The following is a 7,851-nucleotide window of genomic DNA, read 5'->3' as shown; positions in this document are numbered from 1 at the left end:
GCTATATGTTTATCAATAAAACTTTGAAAAGAAAAAAAAAGTCAATCCTGCAATTCTCCTCTTCATGCCTCCTGCCTTCATTCACCACCCCCTTCTTTAAAAAATAATCTACCACAGAGACAGCGCTGTAGCAACTGGCATGCCATAACAAGCAGCACCTATTTAGAAAACCAGAATGACAGGCACTCCAAGCATGAACCTAGTATTACATGTTTCCATCTTCAGTGCAGATGCTTAGTTCCCAGGTGTCAGCAAATATAGTTAGTCAGGGTGAGAATCTTTCCAATTAATTGTTAGATTTGAAAATCTTCTGAAGATTCTTAGAATCATTTCCTTACCTATTTTGTACATATAACTGTATGGCCTTGCCTCTGTCATGTTTTCTAGCTCTTATTTTTGCTCTCTCTTCATTGTCTAGTCCTCAAGTTCTTGCTTTTCTTTTAATTGTGTTATTCCTTTCTATTTGCATTTCTTTTAAATTCTCTTACTAGGGAGACTATGACCTTTACACATGTGTGTCTGGTTTATTTAATTTATAAGTATATCTTCAAATGGCATCCACTTAAATATGAGGGCTTAGAGTTTATGATTCTTTACAGCTTAGTAACACTTCATTGTATAAAAATACCACTTCTTTTTCATCCATTTCTCAGGTGATGGGCATCTTCATTGTTTCCAAGATATGGCTATCACAATTTGTGCTTCTATAAATAGAGTACACAAATATCTCTATGATATGATGTTTTCAGATCCTCTGGGAAATTTCCCAGTAGGGGAATAGCTGGTTTGAATTAGATTTCCAGTTCTGTTTTTTTAGGGAGTCTCCACACTGATTTCCCTAACAGTTGCATTGGTCTGCATTCCCTCCAGCAGTAGAGAAGGGTTCCTTTTTCTCCACAGCCTCTCCAACATTTGTTTCTGTTGGATTTCTTTATGATTGCTATTCTTCTTGGGGTGAGATTATAACTCAGTGTTGTTTTAATTTGCATTTCGCGGATGGCTAGTGATGTGGAGCGCTTTTTCATATATTTATTCTCTTCTTTAATTTCATCCTCTGAGAAGTGTCTCTCAGGCTTTCACAGAGAGCAGACTGTTTTAACAATGGTCTTGACTTATCCACATGACTGACAGTGACAGAGGATTTAAAAACCTATGGTGCAGGGTTTCAGGGTAAATCTTGAGGGGATTTGGCTGACCTTGTAAAATACAAAAGTTCCATTTCTTGTTATGTAAGTCTTGCTTTATGTTGGTCTTAACCATCCACAGAAAAGTATCATAAGGAGGTATTAATCGTAAGGCCATATTAATATGCTGAGCTGTAAAGTGCTCAAGTCAACAACTTCTGACATTGTCATTCCTATGGTTAACTCATTACTATTATGAACTACTGTACCATATTGGATTATTTTGCTGAATTCACGCACCTAAAATATTTAAATGGCAATAAATACCCATCTCTGACAAAAGTAAACAATAAAAGTAGATTCAAATGAAGGATCATTTTGTATCTGTATATATGAAATAGGATAGATATACAGCTGCCTTCTCTTAATTCAGTGGGAAAACAGATTTGTAGATCCTTTGTCAGTGTCAGCCATGTGGATGAGTCACAGCCATTGCTTGGCCAATTTGCTCTCTTTGAAAGTCTGAGAAAATTTTTTCTCTCTATGTGACTGTTAGGATAGATATATATAGCTACATTCTCTTAATTCAGTGAATAGAGGGATTTGTTCTAATAGTTTTTGTAAATAGGATACCATGTCTGCATCTTGTAAAACAAATAACCACTAGGAAGACAGTATACAATGTGTTAACTATTGAAACTTTCCTACCAATTAGATTTGAAACTGTCTCATTTCTATTTGTTTCTTAATAAAATTATGGGAAAAAAGAAAGATTTGTACTCATAGTGTTTGGTCACAATATCATGTGTGCATCTTATGCTGGCAAGGCCACTACCTAAACAAACATATGCAATATATTTATTATTGAAACTGTCCTGTTAATCGATTTTGAAACTTTCTCATTGGTATTTGTTTCTCAATAAAATTAATTAAAAACTAACCCTGTCCTAATCAAAATCCCATTAATAAACTCAACAGAATTTAGAAAAACATTCTTGAAATTCATTTAGAGCCCTAGAAGATCTAAAATAATAAAAATCATTCTGAGCAGCAAAGGCAAGTCAGAAGGCATCAAATTTCCTGATTAGAAATTACACTACAGGAATACCTGTCATTCTGATCTTCTAAATTCATACTGCTTATATTGTCATATTACTGCTATACTCTCTATTTCTCTCAAGTACTTATGGGTTAAAAAACATAAAAATCCTGCTCCATGAGCACGAATGGCCCACGGCACTCAACCAAGTGGTTGCTTTTGCTATTTGAGCAATGATTTGCACCAAGGCGGCATCAGCTCCTTTCCTATAGAGGCTGTGCATGGGTGCCCGGTGGCCCCTGTCAGTTTATGGAAAAAAGTCACCATCAGATTTTGCAGTTCAGGAATAACCTTGGACAACGTCAGTCAGGCAGTTGTGGATCGATTAATCATGGTGGATCATGCAGTTGAATATGGAACAAATCGTATCCTCACAAGGCAGATGGACATCCTTGGACAGACTAGTGTTGAGCCAGTCATTCAGAAAATGTGGGATCAAGAAAAGTCTCATTTGAAAAAGTTCAAGGAGTTGATGGTTGCATTTGTGGTCCGGCCTACAGTTCTGATGCCTCTCTGGGATGTGATGGGTTTTGCCCTGGGAAAAAGAACCACCCAGTTTTGGAAGGAAGGTGCAATGGCCTGCACTGGGACAGGGAAAGAGACGATAGTATAACACTATAACAACCAGATCACGATGCTGATGGAAGAGGACCCTGAGAAATAGCAGGAGCTTCTGCAGATGATAAAGGAATTTCAAGATGAAGAGCGTGAGCACCATGACATGTTTTTTTTTCTTCTGATTTTATCTTTTTTTCCATAATTTTATTGAGAAACAAACAGCAATGAGACAGTTTCAAATCAAATTGGTAGGACAGTTTCAATAATTAACACATTGCATACATTCTTCCTAGTGGTTAACTGCTGTACAAGATGCAGACTTGATGTCCTGTTTACAAACACTATTAGTACAAATCCCTCTATTCATTAAGAGAATGTAACTATATCTATCCTTACCATTTAGAATACACAGATACAAAATGGACATTCATCTGTATCCCCCTTTTTTTGGTTAAGTTCCATTATTTAAATATTATAGGTGTGTAAACTCAGCAAAATATTCTAAAAGAGTTCAGTAGTCCATAGGGTCTTCCGCTTGACTGGCAATGTCAGAAATTGTTGACCTGAGTCCCATACAGCTCAACATGTCACCATGACTTTACTTCTTATATTTTGTTTTTATACTTTTCTGCTGGATGGTTAAGACCAAGGTAAAGTAGGACCTATGAAACAAGAGTTGTAGCTTTTGGGTCTGATAAGGTCTTTGAAATCTCCTCAGGACTTATCCTGAGATCTTGTATATCAGATTGTAGAACCTTTGTCAGCATGACATGAGTCTTTACCATGGTTCAGAATTGTTCCCAGTGTATGTCGCCTTGAAGAGTGTTATCCAAGCCTGATGCTATGCAGCAGTATATTTATCAGAAAGATTGTAAAGTACGTCTGCTTGTCCTTGTTTATAAATGATAGTTAATATATGACATTTACACAGAAGGAATTGTACAAATATTACTGTGTGTATTTTGTCAATAAAGCATGATTATCTTTTTGATTAATAAAAAAGGTAATAAAAGAAAACAAGAGACAGCAAAAAAAATGTCATAGAACTGTCCTGCTACATTGATGTATATGGTTAGATTTCCAAATTTTTGTGTAAAATATGTAAATATTTATTTATTTTTAATTTTCTATTTTTTTCACATTTGATAGGGATTTAAAGTTTAGCATATCAACATTTTTTTGGAAAAAATACCTCTTTCACATTATGTCCAAGGCATTTGATATTTAGACATATAGTGATGTTAAGTTCCACTGGCCATGTTGTAGGGTAATAATAGCATTAAGCTTCTCTTCTGGAGGGTTAACAAATTACATTTTCAGACCAAAAAATTAGAGAAAAAGAAGGGCTACAAGGATAGCCAACATTTTGGACCTAGCCATTCAATGTCAGTGAGGACACAAGACATAAGAAACCTGCACTATAACATTCTGTAACACAGTGGAGTTCCAAATTTTCTGTTCAAGGAGATTATTGGGCAAGACAGGAAAGTGATTGATGATGTAGAGTGTGCCTAAAGAGAATCACCTAGAGAGAAAACTTTCTCTCAGGCTTTCACAGAGAGCAAATTGGTCAAGCAGTGACTGTGGCTCATCCACATGGCTGAAACTGATAAAAGATCCAGAAACTGCTGTACATGGTTTCAGGGTAAGTCTTGAAGGAATTTTACTGACCTTGTCAGATACAAAAGCTACATTTTTTTGCTATATAGGTCTGGCTTTATCTTGGTGTTAACCATCCAGCAGAAAAGTATAAACCCGAGGTATAAAATGTAAAGCCATGTTAATATACTGAGCTGTAAAAGGCTCAAGTCAACAACTTCAGACATTGCCAGTCCTGCAGATATCCCATTACTATTATGGTTTACTGAACTATATTGAGTTATTTCCTGAATTCATGAACCCACGATATTTAAATGGCAATGGAAAATCCACCTCTGACAAAACTAAACAAAAAGGTGGATAAAAATGAAGGATCATTTTGTATCTGTATATTCAAAATAGGATAGATATACAGCTACTTTCTTTTAGTTCAGTGTGAAAAGGGAATTGTTCTAATAGTATTTAGACAAGGTATCATGTCTGCATCTTATAATATGAATATCTACTATGAAGACAATAATATACAATGTATTAATTGTTGTAACTGTCCTATGAATCTGTTTTGAAACTTTCTCATTGCCATGTCTTTCTTAATAAAATTAATTTGAAGTATTATACTACAGTCTTACTTTGATTAAATCAGCCTGGTACTGAAAAGTACAGTAGACTGGAGCATAATTGGAATAGATTAGAAGATTCAGACATAACTACAAACACAGTTAGCCATGCTGTCTTTAACAAAGGGATTAAATATGTGCACTGGAATAATGGCAGCATCTTTAATCAATGATGCTGGAAAAATTGTCTTTCTGTATCCTGAAGACTAAAATTAGAATCATATCTCTCACCATGTAGTAAACTAAATTCTGAATAGATCAAAGATATAAATATTAAAACAGAACCACTAATTCTACTAGAAGAGGATGTACATAGAAATGTTGAAGACATATGTATAGGCACAAACTTCATGAGCAAAGTCCAAACTTCATGGGACATAATTTCAGCGAATCAACACTTGGTATCTAATCCCATTAAATACATCTTGCACACCAAAAGAAATCAACCAAAGAATAAAACGACAACTGACAGAGTGAGAAAATATTTAGCCTACCATTCCTCAGTCATAGGACTTATATTTAGAACATAGAAAGAACTGAAAACAATCAGATACCCCAAATTGAAAGACACAGTCCAAACATGGGCATCTGAGATGAATATGAACTTCTCAGGTAAAGAAATACAAATAGAAAATAAATATATGAAAAAATGTTCAACACTATTGATAATTCAAGAGATTAAAACAAAAACAGCACTGAGATTGCATCTTATCCCAGGAAGAATTTTGGCCATCAAGAAACCAACCAATAACAAATGATAGAGGAATTTGAAGGAGAAAGGATCCCTTCTCCACTGTTGTTTGGAATGCAGGCAAGTGCAACCACTGCGAAAAACAATGTGCAGTTTTCTCCAAAAACTAGGATAAGAGGTCCTATTCAGTGCATCTATTCTCTTTCTGGGTATTTTTCCCAAAAGAATTAAAAGCATTATATCACAGCAAAATACATGCACCCATATTTATAGCAGTGCACGTTGCAATAGCTAAATTTTGGTAACAAACTAAATGCCCATCAACTGAGGAACAGATAAGAAGGTCATGGTATTTTGATACAGTAGAGTACTATTCACCTCTGAAGGACAAACTTGAGGCTTCCATAGGTAAATGGATGCAACTAGTTTATATTTTCTGTTAATTTTCCATTTACCACATGCTCATCCCAAATTCCATCTTAATACTACCTTATATGTTCACACAGTTTAAAGCATATTCATTTCCACAAATTGCCACGTCTTTTCCAAGTTTGTGCTTCTTATGCATTCTTTTATTATTTAACACTGCTTGTTCCTAAACATTTTTGGCATTTCTCTTTTAATAAGTCTCAAAATGGAGTTAGGGCATAGGATTATCAAGAGACTTCAATTTTTTTAAATGCCAGATTTAAATTCATATTAACTAAATCAAACATAGGAGAAGCAATTAGGCAGACAATAAGTTTTAAAACGAAATATCCTTATTTATTTGTATAGCATTCTATAGTATCTTTCATTTTGGTATGTATTTCTCAGGTTTTTCATCATCACAGTAAATTTTCTTCATCTTTCCAGAGAACTAGTTTATTTTCATTTACATTTATATGTTAATTTTCACTCACTCTTTTCTTTTATCGACATTCTAAAGTTTCTCGGTCAACATTTTAACAATTGCCTATAATGTGCTTCAATTATAAAATTGAGATTTTGTTTTATGAATTTTTTGTTTCTTTGATAAAATTTTCTATTTTCCTGTTCCTAGGAAATGTGTTCACTTTTACTCTTTAGAACATTGTACTAGTTACTAGAAATCTTTGTTTGATAATTCCAACATTGCTATCTTTTCAGAGGCAACATTTCCATCTGAGTTGCCATTTCCCTGTTGTACTTTACATTTCTGGGCTGAGTAACTTTGGATTGAATCCTAGCTATTATGAATTTATATAACACAATTTGTCTAAATTGAAAGGAGAAAGTTTACTTGGTTTTCTTGAGATTTTAGTAGGCAATTCACTGTATTAGGTTAATGCTACAAGTATTAACCTGCATTCTGTGTGTTATGATACAAGCACTAGTAGTTGAAGTACTTGTTATCCCTATAAAGAATGTATTTTTGCCATTTCCTACAAATTTTTACATCTTTTTATTGTTTGATTTTTTGTTGATAATAATTCTTTCTAGTGTAAGATTGAATCTCAGTGTTGTTTTAATTTGTATTTTATTTTTATTTCTTTGAAACAGACTTATTATGTCATTTAGGCTGGTGTTTATCTCACTGCGTCACCCATGGTAGCCTCAAACTCAAGACAATATCTTGTCCCAACCACCCAAATGCTAAGAATATAAGTGTGCACCACCTCATCCATTAATTTTCTTTTATTTTTGACCAGAAATGTTGAACAGTTTTGATATATTTATTGGCTATTTCTACTTTTTTAAGAAGTGTCTATTTATTTTGGTTTCCAGTTTTTCATTGAGCCTTCTGTTTTGGGAGGCATACATATTCTTTTAGTTCTTCATATATTCTAGATATTAATCATATGTCCAAGGAATAACGGGCAAAATATTTTCTTACTCCATTTTTTGTCTCTTCCCTCTGTTGGTTGTCAAATTTGTTTTGAAGAAAATTTTATTTGACATGATCCTCTTTGCTGATTCTTTCTGCCATTGGAAGTAGGTTTCTCATGAGTGAATTTTATCACATTGAAGTAGGATGCTTCTGCAATTATATTCTTCAGAATTTTTGTCATGAATATTTTTTAGGTTTGTCAAAAGATTTTTCAGTGTCTCTTGAGATGAACACATGATTTGGAATTAGAGTAATGCTTGCTTCCAGGATAACCTTGGGAGCATTCCTTGCCTTTAATTTTAATTAAAGAGTTG

The 7,851-nt window shown here is 34.1% G+C and overlaps 1 pseudogene; it reads left to right on the top strand.

Annotated features, from left to right (window-relative positions):
- The first annotated feature begins 2,396 nt into the window (after window positions 1–2,396).
- LOC101570113 lies at window positions 2,397–3,656 on the top strand (annotated as a pseudogene).
- Window positions 3,657–7,851: the final 4,195 nt, after the last annotated feature.

This window comes from Octodon degus, unplaced genomic scaffold, assembly GCF_000260255.1.
Source record: "Octodon degus isolate 3935 unplaced genomic scaffold, OctDeg1.0 scaffold00201, whole genome shotgun sequence".
Taxonomy (NCBI): Eukaryota; Metazoa; Chordata; class Mammalia; order Rodentia; family Octodontidae; genus Octodon; species Octodon degus.
The sequence above is the reverse complement of the archived record's forward strand: the minus strand, read 5'-3'. Positions and strand labels throughout refer to the sequence as shown.